At 44.1% G+C, this 18,145-nt stretch overlaps 1 long non-coding RNA gene across 1 annotated transcript; it reads right to left on the bottom strand.

Moving 5' to 3' along the window:
- Positions 1-6,639: 6,639 nt before the first annotated feature.
- LOC109256072 (uncharacterized) lies at positions 6,640-17,383 on the bottom strand. Its single transcript, XR_002075496.2, has 2 exons — positions 15,536-17,383; positions 6,640-7,486 (listed from the first exon to the last, which is right to left on the bottom strand). It is a non-coding gene; the product is annotated as an uncharacterized LOC109256072 (long non-coding RNA).
- Positions 17,384-18,145: the final 762 nt, after the last annotated feature.

Genomic DNA, 18,145 nt, shown 5'->3' with positions numbered 1-18,145 from the left:
GGAAAGCAGATGGACAAGTCAAAAGTGACTTCACAGATAGCCAAACCCTCAGCTGGCAGTGGAGACAGCTGAGAAGCAATCTTTATACCATAGATTTCTCAAAAGCTCAGGAACTGGAAAGTCCAGTATCTCCTGAAATGGGGGTAAGGAGTGGCTATAATATGGAGGGTTGGGTAAAAGGTGTTTGGGAAGAGTCAAATTGGGCCTTTTCCAAATCTGCTTGGGCAACTGCCTCTCCCTGATCCTGGCAGTAATCTGAAAGTTAATTTCTCAGTAAAGTAAGGGGAAAAAAAGGCATTTTCTTTCCTTCTTTCTCTTTCTTTCTTTCTTTCTTTCTTTCTTTCTTTCTTTCTTTCTTTCTTTCTTGTGTATTTATTTATTTTGAGGAGGCGGGCAGAGAGAGAGGGAGAGAGAATCCCAAGCAGGCTCTGCACTGTCAGTGCAGGGGCCAACACGGGGCTCAAACTCACAAACCATTGAGATCATGACCTGAGCCGAAATCAAGAGTCAGGTGCTTAACCAACTAAGCCACCCAGGTGCCCCCCCCAACAAAAAGCCATTTTCAGACGTGCAAAGGTTCAAATAATTGATCTCCCATGTGTGCATCCTTTTTCAGGAAGCTACTGGAGGATATGCTCTATCAAAGCGAGGAACAGACCACAAAAAAGGACATGACACTCAGGAAACAGGGGATCCAGTACAGGAGAGTGTGAGGGGAACCCCTAGCTGGGTTACCATTCAACAGTCCTAGAGAGTAAGCCCTTGACATTTAAGAAGATTCAAACATGTGTAACTAAGGAAAGTGTAGGGCTCTGTATCTGTCTCCATCCATGAAAATAATTGAAATCTCCGTTCTATCAATAAGATCCCCAAGCATAATGTGAATGCTTGCTTGCATTGAAGCCTGGTGCCTCTCTCTGAATATTCTGGCAAGAATGTTCTGATCTTCATAGGTTTTATATCAGAATAAAATATACATCTACCTATATATTTATGTACATGTACATAGACATATATGTGTATATATACGCATATATGTGTGTATATACATATATGCATGTATGTGTGTGTGTATATATATATATATATGAAGCTACCTAACAAGAGGAATTCTCAACCACACATGGATTATATGCAAGAATAGCCTTGGAAGGAATCCCAATAAGCTGGAAACAATAGTTGTCTTGGGGAAGAGATTTGGCAGGCTGGGAAGAAGGAGGAATAAAGAAGACTATTTCACCATTTGATTTTTGTTGTTGTTCCTTTTGAAGTTTCTATCATGTGCATGAATTATTCAAAATAAATTAACGAGACTAAATAGATCTAAGCAAATCATGCTTGTCACTATTAATCACTTTACTGGGATTTCTGCCAATGAGAATTCTTGAGGGCAGGATTACAAAACAACCTGCCAGGTTATTGTAGCATTTCCCACACTCTAATGCAAACATTTTATTCTGGCCGTCTCACCAAGGTGAGTGGCACATTCAAGCCAATGAACTTGGATAAACAAGTCCATGCGATAAATAAAAAAGCGTTGCCTGCCGCTGGTTCTGCCCCTAGGAGAATCTGTGAATCTGAAGGTTTGGGAGGAAAAGAAAGACCACACAACTAGGACCCAGACAGAAGTAGTTTTCTGTGCCTGCTCCTGTGCTTACTAACGGTGTCACCGTGCGCAAGTGACAAGCCGTCCGAGCCACTTTCCTCCTCTTGGACAAGAGTGATATGAGAATACAAAACTACGGTACGGATGAAAGCAGGCAGCAGAGTGCCTGGCACAGGGGGAGATGCTTCCACAGCATCAACAGCATCCAAAGGAGTCATTCTAACAGGTGCCATGCTCTTCCTCTCTGCCATTCTTTCCTTTAACTTGGAAAATAGGATCCTTTCCCGTGCCCAAGCAATTTCCCTGCTGGTCTAATAGGCTTTACTACTGAAAGGAGAATAATCAATAACTCCATCTAATTTAAAGTTGATTTTCAACTGATTAAAATGTTTGCCCCTGAAAGGAGAGCAGAGTGAATGGGGGTGTGGCAGGAGCCTTCAAGGATGGCCCCCAATGATCCCCAACTTCACAGCCGCGTGTATCCCCTTCCTGCATGGCTGTGTGATCAGTAGTGCTGGTAAATTACTTCCCAGATTACACTGGAGGCACTTCAGCTTCTATCTTGGGCTCTCTCGCCCTGCCCAAGTTATCAAGAGTTATCACACGCTCTGGGGGAAGCTGTGTCATGACACCCGGCCCTATAGAAAGCCCTCACCTGGCGAGTGAGGAAGAGAAGCTTCCCCCTGCCCACAGCAAGCTCAGGAGTGGGTCCTCCAGCCCCACTCAAGGCTTTGGAGCCTCCAGCTCCTGCTGACATCCTGACTCCAGGCTCACGAGAGGCGCTGAGCCACGACATACGCATCAAAATAAGGATGCTAACTTTGATGCGGTACCACGATCTAATCCTCGGACCTCCTTCAGGCTTTTTCCTACCATCCCAGCAAGACCTTCCCAGCAAAAAGAATGAAGCCCCAAACCACGGGTTGCATTTAGTTCCTTCAATCTAGAAAAACGCCCCCGTCGTTCCTTTACTTTCATACCTTCGATTGTTTTACTTCCATATTTTTAAAGCCTACAGGCCAGCGATTTTGTAGAATGTCCCTCAAAGTGGCTTCATCTGACACCTCATCATTAGAGTCAGAACAAGCATCTTTGACAAGAATATCACCGAAACAACGCTGTGTTCTTCTCGTTGCATTTTCCTGGCTGGCGCATGATTTAGGTGGCACCTGCCAGGCTTACTCACGGAAAGGTTGGTCTTTTTCCCATTGGAACAAATAAGTATGTTGTGGGAAAGTACTATGCTTAGTAAGATACCCTCTAGATCCATTCATGTTGTTGCAAATGGAAAGATTTCAATGCTTTTTTTAATGGCTGAGTAGTACTCCGCTGTATTTTGTGTATGTGTGTATATATATATACACACATATATATACACACACACACACACACACACATATATATATATATATATATATATACACACACACACACATATATATGCCACATTTTCTTTATCCATTCATCTATGGATGGGCACTTGGATTGCTTTCGTATCTTGGCTACTGTAAATAATGCTGAAATAAACATAAGGGTGGTAGGAAAGTACATTCTTTTAAAAGTAATCGCTACACCCAATGCGGGACTTGAACTCACAATCCTGAGATCAAGAGTCACATGCTCCACTGATTGAGCCAGCCAGGTGCCCCTGGTACTTTGGACTATGTAAATATCCCAATCCTTATCAGATGTTTAATTAATTCTTTTTTTTTTTTTTTAATGTTTATTTATTTTTGAGACAGAGAGAGACAGAGCATGAATGGGGGAGGGTCAGAGAGAGGGAGACACAGAATTGAAACAGGCTCCGGGCTCTGAGCTGTCAGCACAGGGGCCCGATGCGGGGCTCGAACTCACGGACCGCGAGATCGTGACCTGAGCGAAGTCGGCGCTCAACCGACTGAGCCACCCAGGCGCCCCTAATTAATTCATTTTTAACTTGATAATACAGATTCCTATTGCATCCAATGATTTTTATAATCATTACTATAATTACTTATTTTAAAACTCAAATTACCCCGTATTTGTGCAGTAGGAGCCCTTTCGAGCTGGCTCCTGTGTCATTTTGAGCATGTCCTTACTTTCTGGCACAATGAAGTGCTCCAGACTCATCTTGTATTTTCCCTGCCCTCGTCCTGGAATCAGTCATTACCCCTTGGAGCCCTGGCTCCTGTTCATAGAGAATAGCATTTAGAAGCCAAGATCTGGGCACTAAGTGCACTTGCGGCTACTGAAGTCTCACTGTTCCCAATTCCTGTCAGTGGACACAGGGAATATACGTATTTCTAACCTATTTACATCTCTATTTATTCCTATCATTTATCTTTCTATATTGAAGACCTTGAGTTCATGCCGAGTGGTAGCCAGTCTCCAAGATGGTCCTTGATGACCTTGCCTCCTGGGATTCATGTCCTTGTCTGAAAGGCACAGAGACTGTAAGAAATGAAGAGAGGCTGTTGGGCATCCAGAAGGCTACTGGAAGAAAACAGGTGGAGCAAATCACACAGCTGCAAACACATACTACCTTTCACGAAAAAGGAAAGATGCCCCAGAGGGAGGGGCAAAGAGCCATGGAGAGTCACTCCTGGGCAGGAATAGAACTGAATCCCAGTCAGTGAGCTCCCAATATTTTCTTGGCTGCATTTCAAACTGCCTTGGACCACTGACTGCGGTGTGCCTCCCATTTTCCCCCTTTATGAATAGGTCTACAACAGTTATCCTACGCCTATATCTCACCATTTGTGCGTTGGTGTGTGTACTTTAAGGGGTGGGGTGGGGAGGGGCTGATAATTTGTGTCTTCAGTTCATGAGTCAAAGGAACTGCCTTTGAAGAGCCTTATCTGCACCTGGATGGCAAGATCCTGGACTTTGAGCGGGTGCTACACTGGGATGAGATTTGGGGAAGAAGGGTGAGCATATTTTGCATGTGGGACCCACAGGAATCATTGCAGACTAGAGGGTAGACATTGACAGGCAGCCTTCAGGATGGTCCCCATTCTTACCCCAGTGTGATTTCCATCCGTTGCATATGGGTTGCACTTAGTGATGGCTTCTAATGAACAGGATAAGGCAGAAGTGACCCTGTGTCACTGAGACTAGGTCTTAGAAGGCAATGTGGCACTGCTTCGGTTCTTAGATCACCCACTGTAGGGGGAAGCCAGCTGCCATGCTGGGAGCTGTGCTATGGAGAAGGCCACATGGTGAAGAGCGGAGTCCCCTGGCCAACAGCCACATAAGTGAGCTTGAAAGCTCTAGTCAAGCCTCGAGATGACTGTGGCCCTGGCTGGCACTGTGACTGCAACCTTGTGAGAAACCAGGGGCCAGGACCACCAGCTAAGCGGTTCCTGCATTTCTGACCCACAGAAACTGGGGGATCAAAAATATGTTTTGTTTGAAGCGGCTAAGTTTTAAAGGTAATTCTTATGCAACAGCAAATAGCTAATACAAGGGTGCCTGGCTGGCTGAGGTGGAAAAGCATGTGATTCTTGATCTCTGGGTTGTGAGTTCGAGCCCCATGTTGGTGTAGAGATGACTTAAATCAATAAAACTTAAAAAAATAACAAATACACTCCAATTGTCCAATTTCAGTCCATCCCTGTGGGGTTCATTCTTGATTTCTCTCTTTCCATATTTGTAACTCCCTTCTCTGACAATGAGAAGCCTGGCTCCCATTAGTCTTAACTAATTTGCTTGTCAGTCTCCCTCCATGCAACCAATGTCCGTTGCTGCCGCCACTTTATTCTCCTCTCCTATGTTTTGATCCAACTCATCTGTTAACACGCTCATAAGGTGGCTGCACGCCCCCTCCCCCGCCACGTGGATGCCCTCCTCACCTCGCTCCAGGCCTCCAGTCTCCTTCTCCAAGCCTGGCTGGACACCTGTCTTTTTTTTTTTTTTAAGTTTATTTATCTTGAAAGAGAGAGAGAGAGAGAGGGAGAATCCCAAGCAGGCTCTGTGCTTCAGTGTGGAGCCTAATGCAGGGCTCGATCTCAAGAACCACAAGATCAAGACCTGAGCTGAAATCAAGAGTCAGACGCTTAACCGACTGAGCCACCAAGGAGCCCCTGAACACCTGTCTTGCTTGGCCCCTGTTAATGACCCTTGGATTGTATTTCCCTGGAAAGCGGAAGAAGGAAGGATAGGGCAACATTAACTTTTTGAAGACTCTAGCCCCGTGGCCCCACATTTAAAAAATTTTCCCCACATGTTATGCTTCAGATTCTCCCTCTCTCTCTGCCCCTCCCATGCTCATGCTCTGTCTCTCTCTGTCTCAAAAATAAATACACATTAACAAAAAAAAATTTTTTTTTAAATTTTCCGCACATTTTAGACCTAATTCTTTTCCCATCATGGTTACATCTAACCCTTCTATCCCCTATTATTGCCGTATTAGAAGTTAAGTCTAAATGTTTGGCAAGATTCAGGGTAAACCATTTGGCAAAAGGTAACGCTGCATACTTCCTATCACATCGCAGGGCATTGTCAGCTGCAACCTGCAAACAGGAAAAACTGAGTTACCTGCGGCGCAAACAAGAAACTCACCAGAACCTGGAAGAAATCTCCTTCCTCTGGCAGTGTCCCTCCAGCGCCCTCTATCGACAAAGCTCACCATCAAGCCAGGTGGCAAATGTAGAACCCAGGTCTATTATCCCAGAGCAAGGCGAGGAGGGTGGATGTGGAACTGTCAATAAAGTGGTAATAATGGAGCGATTATGAGTGAAAATGCAAGACACAGAACAGTGTGCACAGTGTGCTGTCTTCTGCGGAGGCAAGGCTGGGAAATTATGTGTCTTGGCTTAATTTTGCACAACGGAACACTGGAATGATACATCTAGAAACTAGTAAACACGGTTACCTGTGGAGCAGTGAGGAGTGAAATAAGGCTAGAAGGAGTGGAGATCGAAGCGTGATTTCCTTAAAATGCCTTCTTATGTGGTTTTGACTTTTGAACCAGGTACTTTATATGCCCCCCCCCCAAATAGAATTAAACAACAACAAAAAAAAGCCCCCCCCCCCAATAGAATTAACAACAACAACAGGAAGCAAAAGGGTTTATTCCACTTGCTGGATGGATTGACCCCAATTACCAAGGGGGCATTGGGTTGCTGCTACACAATGGGGCATGAAGGTCTGCAACCAAGGGGTTCTCTGGGGGCGCCTCTTAGTGCTTCCACACCCAAAAGAAATGGTTAATGAGAAGCTATGGCAACCCAAACAGGCAGGACAGTTGGAAGACTCCCACCGTCTGGGAACGATGGCTTGTCAGTCCACTCTGACCAGCTGAAATTTGGCCCGAGGGCAGGGGACGCATGGAATCGGCAATGGAAGAAGGAAGCCATGGATGCCAAACACAGCCTCCCCATCAATTTCAGAACTGAGGACTGCAGTTCGCTTTGTGCATTTTCTCTTTCCTTGCCATCTGTGGGTGTTTGTTTGTGTATGCTGTTCCTGTCTTCACTCTCCTCCTTCCCGTTTTTGTTTTTGTTTTTTTCACTTTATTTACAAGTTGTTGGAGGTGAACTTTACAATTCTGTCTTTAGGGAACAGAATTTCCCGTGAAGCTTTGACAATTTGAGGGTCATTAACATGGCCCACGATGGATCCGAGGACCGCTTCTACTGTGCAGCTCCTCACTCTGGGGAGAAGGTGAGAAACTCCACATCTCTGAAGTGTGGTTGTATCTTAGGAGGCGGAAACACAGAGCTGTTTTGCTGTGCCGAAGTCCAAATGCGGGTAGGAAGGTGCACACGGAAAGCCGAGTAGCCAAAGGGGGTGAACGTGGGAGTTGCTGATTTCTTCTGTCAGCTCCAAATCTATTCTTCAGTCCTTATTCTGTGATAATGGAGCCCGTCTTCAGCAGTAGAGGACACTGGAGCGGGGCAGCTGTGGGAGGAAGGGTTGCGTTGCACATCCATCGCTTTTTTTTTGCACTGCAGCTGCTTTGGCCTGCCTGACCCCAGAAGGAGCAGTTTCTCTGAGTGTGAATTCTGACTTCTAGTCCCCCATCGTGGGCCAGCGCCCTGGCGGGGGATTTCCTGCCTGCCAGCCTCAGCCCGTGACTGGGCCAGCTGGGGCCTGGAGTAACCAGCACAATTCACCACTGTTTGGTGGGTCACAACCATTTCTCCAATGAGACTGGGCCTTGGGACCAGAAGAATTGCCCAGCCAACCCTTAACCTACTTAGAAACATACATTGTTTCCATTAATTAATTTATAGAGAGAGCGAGCGTAAGCGGGCGAGGGGGGCACCCGAAGAGAGAGATAATCTTAAGCGGGCTCCACACTCAGCATGAGGACTGATGTGGGGCTTGATCCCACAACTTTGGAATCATTTTTTTTTTTTTTTGAGAGAGAGTGAGAGGGAGAGAGAGAGAATGAATGAGCATGGTAAGGGCAGACAGAGGGGGAGACACAGAATCTGAAGCAGGCTCCAGGCTCTGAGCTGTCAGCACAGAGCCCGATGCGGGGCTTGAACCCATGAACCGGGAGATCATGACCTGAGCCAAAGTCAGATGCTTAACCAACCGAGCCACCCAGGCATCTCGAGGTGATATGATTTTTATTCTCATTTCAATTAAAATTATAGATTGTGTTAGTGATTTTCCTGATATCGAATCATCCTTGCATTCCTGAAGTAAACCCCTACTTGGTCATGAAGTACATTAGCTTACATTTAACCTGTCATTGGAGGTTTGCCATTATTTCACTCACAGTTTTGCATAGATGGTCTTATATTTATGCAACTTTTCTCAGGTTTAGGAAACATTGCTAGAGTTAACTTCTTAAAAATAATTTGGAAGTTTTCCTGCTATAATCTGAAATAGCTTAAGTAGCACTGAGATCATCTGATATTTGAAGGTTTGGAATAATTCCCCTATGAAACCTTATGGGCCCGGCAGGTTGTTACTTTTTCTATTTCTCTTATGGGAATGTGTCTGCATAAGATTTCTCTCTCTCCTGAGGTCAGTTTTGGCTAATTATCAATATTATCTGGGTTTTTCAGAAGTATTTGCATGAAAGTTGTTCAAAGTAGCATCATATCAAAAAACATCCTTCATTTCATAAAAGCCATATGATCATTTCAATAGATGCATAAAAAGCATTTGATAAAGTACAACATCCATTCATGATAAAAAAAAAAAAAACCCTCAGCAAAGTAGATTTAGAGGGAACATACCTCAACACTGTAAAGGCCTTAGGTGAAAAGCCCACAACCAACATCACACTCAAAGATGAAAAAAACTGAGAGCTTTCCCTCTAAGTCAGGAACAAGACAAGGATGTCCACTCTCACCACTTTAATTCAGCATAGTACTGGAAGGTCTAGCCACAGCAACAGCAATCAGACAAGAAAAGGAATAAAAGGCATCCAGATTGGTAAGGAAGAAGTCAAATTTTCACTACTTGCAGATGACATGAAACTGTATATAGAAAACCCTAAAGACTCCACCCAAAAAACTACTAGAACTGCTAAATGAATTCAGTAAGGTTGCAGGATATAAAACCACTGTACAGAAATCCATCGCCTTTCAATACACGAATAATGAAGCAGCAGAAAGAGAAATTAAGAAAAGAATCCCGTTTACAATTGCACCCAAAATAATAAAATGCCTAGAAATAAACTGTAACCCAAGTCATGAAAGACCTATACTCTGAAGACTATAAAACACTGATGAAAGAAACTGAAGACAATACAAATGGAAAGAAATTCCATGCTCATGGACTACAAGAACACACGTTGTTAGAATGTCCATAAATCTACAGATTTAATTCAATCCCTATCAAAATGCCAGCAGCATTTTTTTCACAGATCTAGAGAAAACAACCCTAAAATGTGTATGGAGCCACAAAAGACGCCACATGGCCAAAGTAACTTGAAAAAGAAAAAGAAAACCTGAGCTATCGCAAGTCCAGATTTCAAGTTATACTACAAAGCCGTAGTAATCTGACCCGTATGGTAGTGGTGCAAAAACAGATGCATAGATCAATGGAACAGAAGAGAAAGCCCAAATATAAACCCATGGTTATATGGTCAATTAACTTCGACAAAGAAGGCAAGAATATCCAATAGGAAAAAGATAATCTCTTTAACAAGTGGTGCTGGGAAAACTGGACAGCTATATGCATAAGAGTGAAACTGGACCATACACAGGATGTGTATACCATATGCAAAATAAACTCAAAATGGATTAAGGACTGAAATGTGAGACTCAAAACCATAAAAATCCTAGGAAAGAGCCCAGGCAGTCACGTCTCTGACATTGGTTATAACAGCATCTTTCTAGATATGTCTCTTGAGGCAAGAAAAACAAAAGCAAAAACAACAACGACAATAACAACAAAAAACCCCCAAAACAAAAAACCAAAAACCAAACAAACAAAAAACAAAACCAAAAAACAAAACTATTGGGACTACATCAAAATAAAAACCTTCTGCATGGCAAAGGAAACAGTCAACAAAACTAAAAGACAATGTACTGAATGGGAGAAGCTATTTGCAAATGATGTATCCGATAAGGGGTTAGTATCCAAAATAAATGAAGAACTTATATAACTCAACACCAAAAAACAAAACAAAACAAAACAAAACAAAACAAAACAAAACAAAACAAAACACCCCCACAAATAATCCAACTAAAAAATGGGCAAAAGACATGAACAGACATTTCTCCAAAGAAGACATCCAGATGGCCAACAGACACATGAAAAGATGCTCATCATCACTCATCATCAGGGAAATGCAAATCAAAACCACAGTGAGATACCACCTCTCATCTGTCAGAATGGCTAAAATAAAAAACTCAAGAAGCAACAAGTGTTGGCCAGGATGTGGAGAAAAAGGAACCTTCCTGCACCGTTGGTGGGAATGCAAGGTGGTACAGCCACTGCGGAAAACTAAAACTCAAAAAATTAAAACTAGATCTACTCTATGATCCAGTAATCATACTACTGGGTATTTACCCAAAGAATATGAAAACACTAGTGCACCTCTGTGTTTATTGCAGCATTATTTACCATAGTCAAATTATGGAAAGAGCCCAAATGTCCATGGATGGATGAATGGCTAAAGAAGATGTGGTATGTATATATAATGGAATATTGTTCAGCCACAAAAAGGATGAAATCTTGTCATTTGGAACAACATTGATGGATCTAGAGAGTATAATGTTAAGTGAAATAAGTCAGAGAAAGACAAACACCATATTATTTCAATCCTATGCAGAATTTAAGAAGTGAAACGAATGAGTGAAGGAGAAAAAACCAAGCAACAGACTCTTAACTATAGAGAACCGATGGCTACCTGAGGGGAGGTGGGGGGGGGGGGTGGGAATGGGTTACTGGGTGATGTACGGAACTGCTTGATCACTATATTGTACCCCTGAAACTAATATAACACTGATGTTAACTACAATGGAATTCAGATTTAAAAAGTTTCCTTTTTTTCAATAGTTGCTTCCCTCTTCTTTGGTGTGTTTGTGCTTTCTTCTCAGCTTGACTTGGTCAACTCTCAGTTTGTCTACTGTGACAGTTTTCTAATATTTTTCTATTATTTGCTCTTTCTGCTTAGTTTCCTTTGTTCCCTTCCTAATTTTGAGCTTGATGTTTCTTTTCATTCTTTCATTTTTTGTCAAGGTAATTTCCCCTTGATTCAAATAAAGGTTTTATCATATTTAAAGAAATCCTACAGTTTTAGTTTGTATTTGTCTTTCGATCCAAGAGTAATCTAATAGAGAATTAATTACATTTCCAGTTGGAAGAGACTCTTTGATTATACAGTTAATTTCTGGTTTTACTGCATTGTGATTAGAGAATATGTTTGTATCATTTCTACCTTATGGAATATATTAAAGTTTTCTCTGTGGCTTAATAGAAGGCCAACTTTCATGAATGTTCCATTTGTGCTTGAAAAGAAGGCATTTTTCTCTGCTATCAGGATATGAAGTTCCGTATCTGTCTGGAGGAAACTTTTATCTTTGTCCTCTTAACTTGTCTTGGATTTAGAAAGGTGGGTTAACCGGTTATTAATATGTTTTTATTTATTCTTGCATCTCTACAGTTTTTGCTTTTTGTGGGTTGCTGTTGTGTTATTTGATGCATAGATACTCTTACCTATCATGTGTTCACCGGGAATTGTAGCTTTTAGCATTAAGTCACTTCATCTCATTTATTGTTTTTGAGGCTGAATTCCACCTTGTCAGATACCAAGATTGTAATTTCTCCCCCGTGCCATTTTTGGCTTGCATTTGCCTGTGCCTATCCATTGCTTCATGTTTAGCCTTTCTGAATGTTTATGTTGGGTGTGCCTAGAGTGGATTGGCATAGAGTTGGTTGGGCTTTGCTCTGTGATCTGGGATAGATTGACTATAGTGGTATTCTATACCCTTACCTTGACTTCATGAAAGGCAGGGTATACTTTCCAACCCTTTGACTTTGGGACTGGGCATGGAGTTGTTATGCTCAATTGGGTTTTAGTGGACATTGCATGAGCAAAGTTTGGAAATGTGAGCACTGTTGGGCTTGCCTTCTTGTACTCTGTCCTTTTGCTGTGGCCAGGACATGCCTCAAATAGGCACTGGTCCAAGGAGAATGAGGGACACATGGAGCAGACCTAGACCCAGACTGAAGCTCAGAGCCGAGCTCAGGCTAGATCAGAGGAAATTCCAAACAATCTGCAGATGCTCGGGTGAGGAATAAATATTTATTGTTTAACGCTGCTGACTTTTGGGGTTATTGGCCACACAGAATTATTATGGCAATAGCTGAGTGGCACAGGAGCCAATCTTAAAATCTTACCGGGGATCTAAGCATATTTACATTTCTTGATACAAGTGATACGTTTGGTCTTGTTCTGTGCTTATGTTTTACAGTTTCTGGGTGTATCCTGTTACTGTGTATCCTTCGCGCTAAGGTCTAGTCTCTTCTCTCCCCGCCCCCCACCCTTTTTGCTTTGTTTTGGGCTTATTTTTAGGAAGGCTCACATTTTTGTTCTAGGGATTATCCTTATAATAACACCTTCAAATAATGTTCTTAGTCCCCTTTTTTCCTACTTTTATATTTGGCTTCACCAGGTTTCAATAATATCGTCTAAGTCTCATGCTTTAACAAGACAGCAGTGAATAAGTTTCTTCTACTCTTTCTTCTCTCCCCTTTCTCCTCCCATTAAAACACTGTGTTATGTCTACTTGTCTTGGCACGTGACATGGTGTGGTATTCATTCATCCTTATCCATTATGTTTTAGATCTACATTTAAGTAAATCCAGTGCTCGTCATCAGTCCTTTTGCCCAAATTTGTCAAATCTCTCAGATGGATGGTTTGTCCTAAAAGATCCCTCCTGAAAGGACTCATAAATAGTATACTCACTCTTGTATGTTCAAAACCAGTTTGAAGCTACTCGTCTAGACCCTGGAACCTGAAAGCCAGCCTGGCTGGATACCAAATCCCTGCCTCACACCTTTCCTCGTGTCTTTTTAAAATGTTGCTTCTCTGTTATCTTGACTTACATGTTATTTTGAGAAACCTGAGACCAATACGATTTTCCTTTCTTTTTATCTGACCTGATTTTATGGCCTGAAGATCCAGTGACTTTCTTCTTTATCTTCAAAGTTCACTAAGTTTTCCCACGATATGTCTTTCAGAACTGGTAACTCTGGGTTTGCTTTTTCCCAAGGACATAGTGGACTCTTTCAGGATGAAGTCTCAGCTTTTTATTACAGGACATCGTCTTCACTTATAGTGTTACATCTTAGGTCTATTTCATTATTTTGTTTTTCTTCTAGGATTTCACTTATATGAGTGTTAACCACTCTTTTTTCCATCTGCTGAATTTATGCTTCCTCTCTGATCTCTAACGCCTCCCTACAGTTTCATTTTCTTGAGTCCTTTTATTGCCATCCTTGGTGTCTGTTTCCATACTTTCTGTTGTATCTGCTCTCCCTTGGGCATGTGAGATAATTTTGTGTTTTTCTTCAGTTTTCTCCCTGAGTTCAGTGAGCTCCCATTGCACCTGGTACTTGTCCATTTCTATTCTGAGCTCGGGACGCTACGGTTTGCAATCCTCCTTCATGTGATGCTGCTTGTTTATACCTAACTAGTGATGGGGATGCTGTTACAATTTTCCCCTGCTTTTGGCTTTTTATCTGGATTGCATGTATTGCGTATTTTTATTTGCTGAACAGTTTTCCAAGTTTTCTTCTGAAAGTACTTTGTATGCATGCTTTATGTGTTTGAATTGCATTTCCTTTAATAAGACACTTTTTTTTTTTGACGTCTTCTGATTCTTTGACAGCATCTTGCTTGAAGAGGGCTCTTCTCTTAGCTCCTTCTTTTCCTTCACTGCCACACCTCCAAGGGAAATCTATTTCTAAGGTGCTCCCTGTTCTCCAGCAGTGTCTTCTGTCGCCTCTCGGTCCAAACCTTTCCATATCTCTTCCTTTTGACTCCAGCAGGTCTCAAGCCTTCTCTCAGCATTTCTCCAAGCAAGGTGGGTGTCTCTTCTGATGGGCATGAGCCCTAGATGTGGCCCGTTTTTACCGCCATTAGGATGGCACCAGTTTCTCTTTCCCATGCAGTCTCCGCCTGGATTTATATATTTTGATTTGGGGCTTGATGTCAGCTCTTCTAGTCGAAGATGTTTATTTTCCCACTGACCTTTCATTGAAATGTCAGTAAACTTCCCTGGTAAACGGTAGGTCTGAGCTACAAGTGACTTTATTTATTCTTTTCCTGAACAGTTCTTTTTTTGGTTTGTTTTGTTTTTTAATTTTTTTAACGTTTATTTATTTTTGAGACAGAGAGAGACAGAGCATGAACGGGGGAGGGTCAGAGAGAGGGAGACACAGAATCCAAAACAGGCTCCAGGCTCTGAGCTGTCAGCACAGAGCCCGACGCGGGGCTTGAACTCACGGACCGCGAGATCATGACCTGGGCCGAAGTTGGACGCTTAACTGACTGAGCCACCCAGGCGACCCAGTTCTTTTTTTTTTTTTTTTAATTTTTAAATTTATTTTTGAGAGACAGAGAGTGAGCAGGGGAGGGGGAGAGAGAGAGAGAGAGAGAGAGAGAGAGAGAAAGAGAATCTGAAGCAGGCTCCAGTCCCTGAGCTACCAGCACAGAGCCTGACATGGGGCTTGAACTCATAAGCTGTGAGATCATGACCTGAGCTGAAGTCAAATGCTTAACCAACAGAGCCACCCAGGTATCCTCTGAACAGTTCTTGTTAAAAATTTTGTTTAATGTTTATTTATTTTTGAGAGAGAGAGAGAGAGACAGACAGAGCACAAGCGGGGGAGGTGCAGAAAGAAACAGAGACACAGAATCCGAAGCAGGCTCCAGGCTCTGAGCTGTCAGCCCTGAGCCCGATGCGGGGCTCCAGCCCACGGACCGTGAGATCACGACCTGAGCTGAAGTTGGACGCTCGACCGACCGAGCCACCCAGGCGCCCCTTTTCCTGAACAGTTCTTAAAGGATGTGGGGCCAAATGTCAACTGAGGTGGCTGGGATTACCCGCTGGCATTTTTATCGTGGAACGGTTTCCTCCCTGCTAACTCCATGGGAGATGAGGAGTAACACTGGTCACACTGGAGGTAGGGGTAGAGCACGGCTGCAAATAACAGGAAAGGAAGAAAAGATTCCTCGAGAAATGCCTTAACATGAAGCTGCACATTAGAAACGGGGGGAATCGGCCCTCACGACATACCTACCATCAGCCGGCCAATAAATCTTTATTACAGCCCATTCTGTGCTGAGAAGTGGGATGGGTCCCCTTGGGTAGTGAGCACTGACTTCAATACACTGACTGGAGCGGCATCTCAGCTGCCACGTGGCTACCAAAACGGTGTCGACGTTCACCCCAGGAACCCAGCACTGAAGCTAGATTCAGGGGTCTGATCCGGGTCTCAAATCCTTACCAGAATCACCAGAAGCCACTCACCAAATCCACTCAGAAACTATTATTTTCTTCTGTTTGTTCCTTGTTCACCAAAATAACACTATCTGTCTGTCAAGTACATCATGGGACATCCATACGATGGGCCATCATGCAGACGTTATAAACTGGTCGAGTCTTTCGCACTAAGGGGAAAAAAGAATACAATTTACACATACAAACTTGTACTAAACCGTATGCCGTAGAATGCAACAGCTCCGCAGTAAGCCTAGGAAACGTGGCACAGACTGTCTAGCTTTCAGAGATTCACAACACACATCATCCTTTCAAAGGCTCTGAGAAGTCCTGTAGTAAAAGGCCAGTTTCACTTTGTCTAATCTGGCATTTCCTACACGTTTTTTTGATGGTGAACTGTTTGTCATGGCGGGCACCAAATAACACTTAACAAACCCTTTGGGACACACGTAGAAGATCTGAACCAGGTAGCTGAGAATACATGTGCGGAGAAGCCGGTGGTAGGATTGTGGGTGATGTTTTCCCCTGCTTTGTATGGATCTATTCCTTCCAAATGCTCTAAATGTTAAAACACATTTGGCGAGGTCTAAAACATAATAGCCTCCAACCGCTGCCTCAAGTGCTCCTGGAAGTAACGAGGCATGCCAGTAGGCCCAGTCAGCCTCTCCCCAGCCCGCGGGCCCCACACCACTTCCCCAGGCCCCGAGCTCATTCTCAGCCGCTAACTTGCATCATGTGTTTTAGCACTAAATTTCATCTTTGGTCCTATGGTGTTCATCTATTCATTCAACAAACATGTACGGCCATTCTGCTCATGCCTCGGGTTGAGATTACGGCAGGGCGCAAGAGTACCCACTGTCCTGACCTCGTGACCTCTGCTGTCGCAAAACGATCACACCATTGAATATACAACCACGGGGAACGCATCTCACCGGGAGCAATGGCTGAACTAAAAAGTTTCTTAGATGAAACGGGAGCTGACTAAACAAAGATGCAAGGAAAAGCATCCCACCTTTGGGGGAAGGGAGAGAACATGCCTGCACAGGCCCAGTGGCAGGAGGAGACACAGGCTGTCTGGGCATCTGAAAGGCTGGAGAGCAAGGGGAAAGTGAGGGTGATGGGGCCAGATCATGCAGGCCTTGTGAAGACCACGCAAAGGAACTTTTTCTTATTTTTTTTCCAAAACGTTTTTAATGTTTTTTTTTAAATTTATTTTTGAGACAGAGAGAGACAGAGCGTGAACAGGGGAGGGGCAGAGAGAGAGGGAGACACAGAATCCGAAGTGGGCTCCAGGCTCTGAGCTGTCAGCACAGAGCCTGATGTGGGGCTCGAACTCACAGACTGTTGAGATCATGACCTGGGCCGAAATCAAGAGTTGGACGCTTAACCGACTGAGCCCCCTCGGGCACTCCATGATGATGATACACTAGGATCAGCCAGTGGTTTTGCTGTGACCACCATCCACCCCCCCCTGCCACCCCACTCCTCCTTGCAACCATCAGTTTGTTTTCAGATGCGCTTTGACATCTGACAGTCCTGTGCTGGTCCTCGGACACAGAGAAGTGCATCAGATGCAGCCCTGGCCCCCACGGGGCTCACAGTCTGTCGGTGGGGGCGGGGGAGACAACACAAAACCGAGAATCATCACCTCGAAGCACTGGCCTAGCCGCTCACCTACACCAAGCAGCTGGCGAGTGCAGCCCCGTGAATGGTGGCACCAGACAAAACCAGAGCTCAGTGTCTCGGGCTTTTCAGTAACCAGCCTCACCTGCTGAAGAGCCTCTCACCAGCTGGGAAAGGAATGACCGCCCAGCTGCAGAAATCAGAGAACATCTTTCGATCACAATTCACTTCTCTATGAAGGGCAGGCCACAGCTAGTTTCTTTTTTCTTGTCCACAAATTAGATCTACCGGTTTTGCTTCACTTTATGGAATGAAACGGAAACTTTAAGGTAGCATTCCCTGGAGCTGAATTTGGTTCCAGGAAAGGAGAAATCGCACAGGCCAATCCCATTCTCACAGGTAAAGCAGAATTCACCTTCCTGGGTTCCTTTTCTTGTTTTTATTTTTTATTTTAAAGAGAGAGAGAGAGTGAGCGCATGTGAGCAGGGGAGAGGGGAAGACGGAGAGAGAATCCCAAGCAGGCTCCACGCTCAGGGTGAAGCCTGATGGGGCTCGATCCCACGGCCCTGGGATCATGACCTGAGCCAAAGTCAAGAGTGAGATGCTCAACCAACTAAGCCACCCAGGTGCCCCTCACCTTCCTGGTTTTTGCACATCGCATTAATCATCGCGTGGGAGAACGGGCTGCTTTGACCTTGTAAAATAACCTCTCCTCAACCATTTGAGGACTGGCTCCCCCACGTCATTCCCAGTCCACGTCAACACTCCAAAGGACCCATCTCCTCTCTAACTCAATGGAAGCCCTCAAATTGGCTGCAGGTTGCTAGAAATCATATCTACCTTTGATGGGGCGCCTGGGTGGCTCAGTCAGTTAAGTGTCAGACTTTGGCTCAGGTCATGATCTCACGGTTTGTGGGTTCGAGCCCCGAACAGGGCTCTGTGCTGACAGCTCAGAGCCTGGAGCCTGCTTTGGATTCTGTGTCTCCCTCTGTCTCTGCCCCTCCCCCACTCGAGCTC

The sequence above is a fragment of the Panthera pardus genome, unplaced genomic scaffold (genome assembly GCF_024362965.1).
Source record: "Panthera pardus isolate Hobbes unplaced genomic scaffold, ASM2436296v1 HiC_scaffold_8, whole genome shotgun sequence".
Lineage (NCBI taxonomy): Eukaryota > Metazoa > Chordata > Mammalia > Carnivora > Felidae > Panthera > Panthera pardus.
Note: the sequence above shows the minus strand (reverse complement) of the source record. Positions and strands in the feature narration are given on the sequence as shown.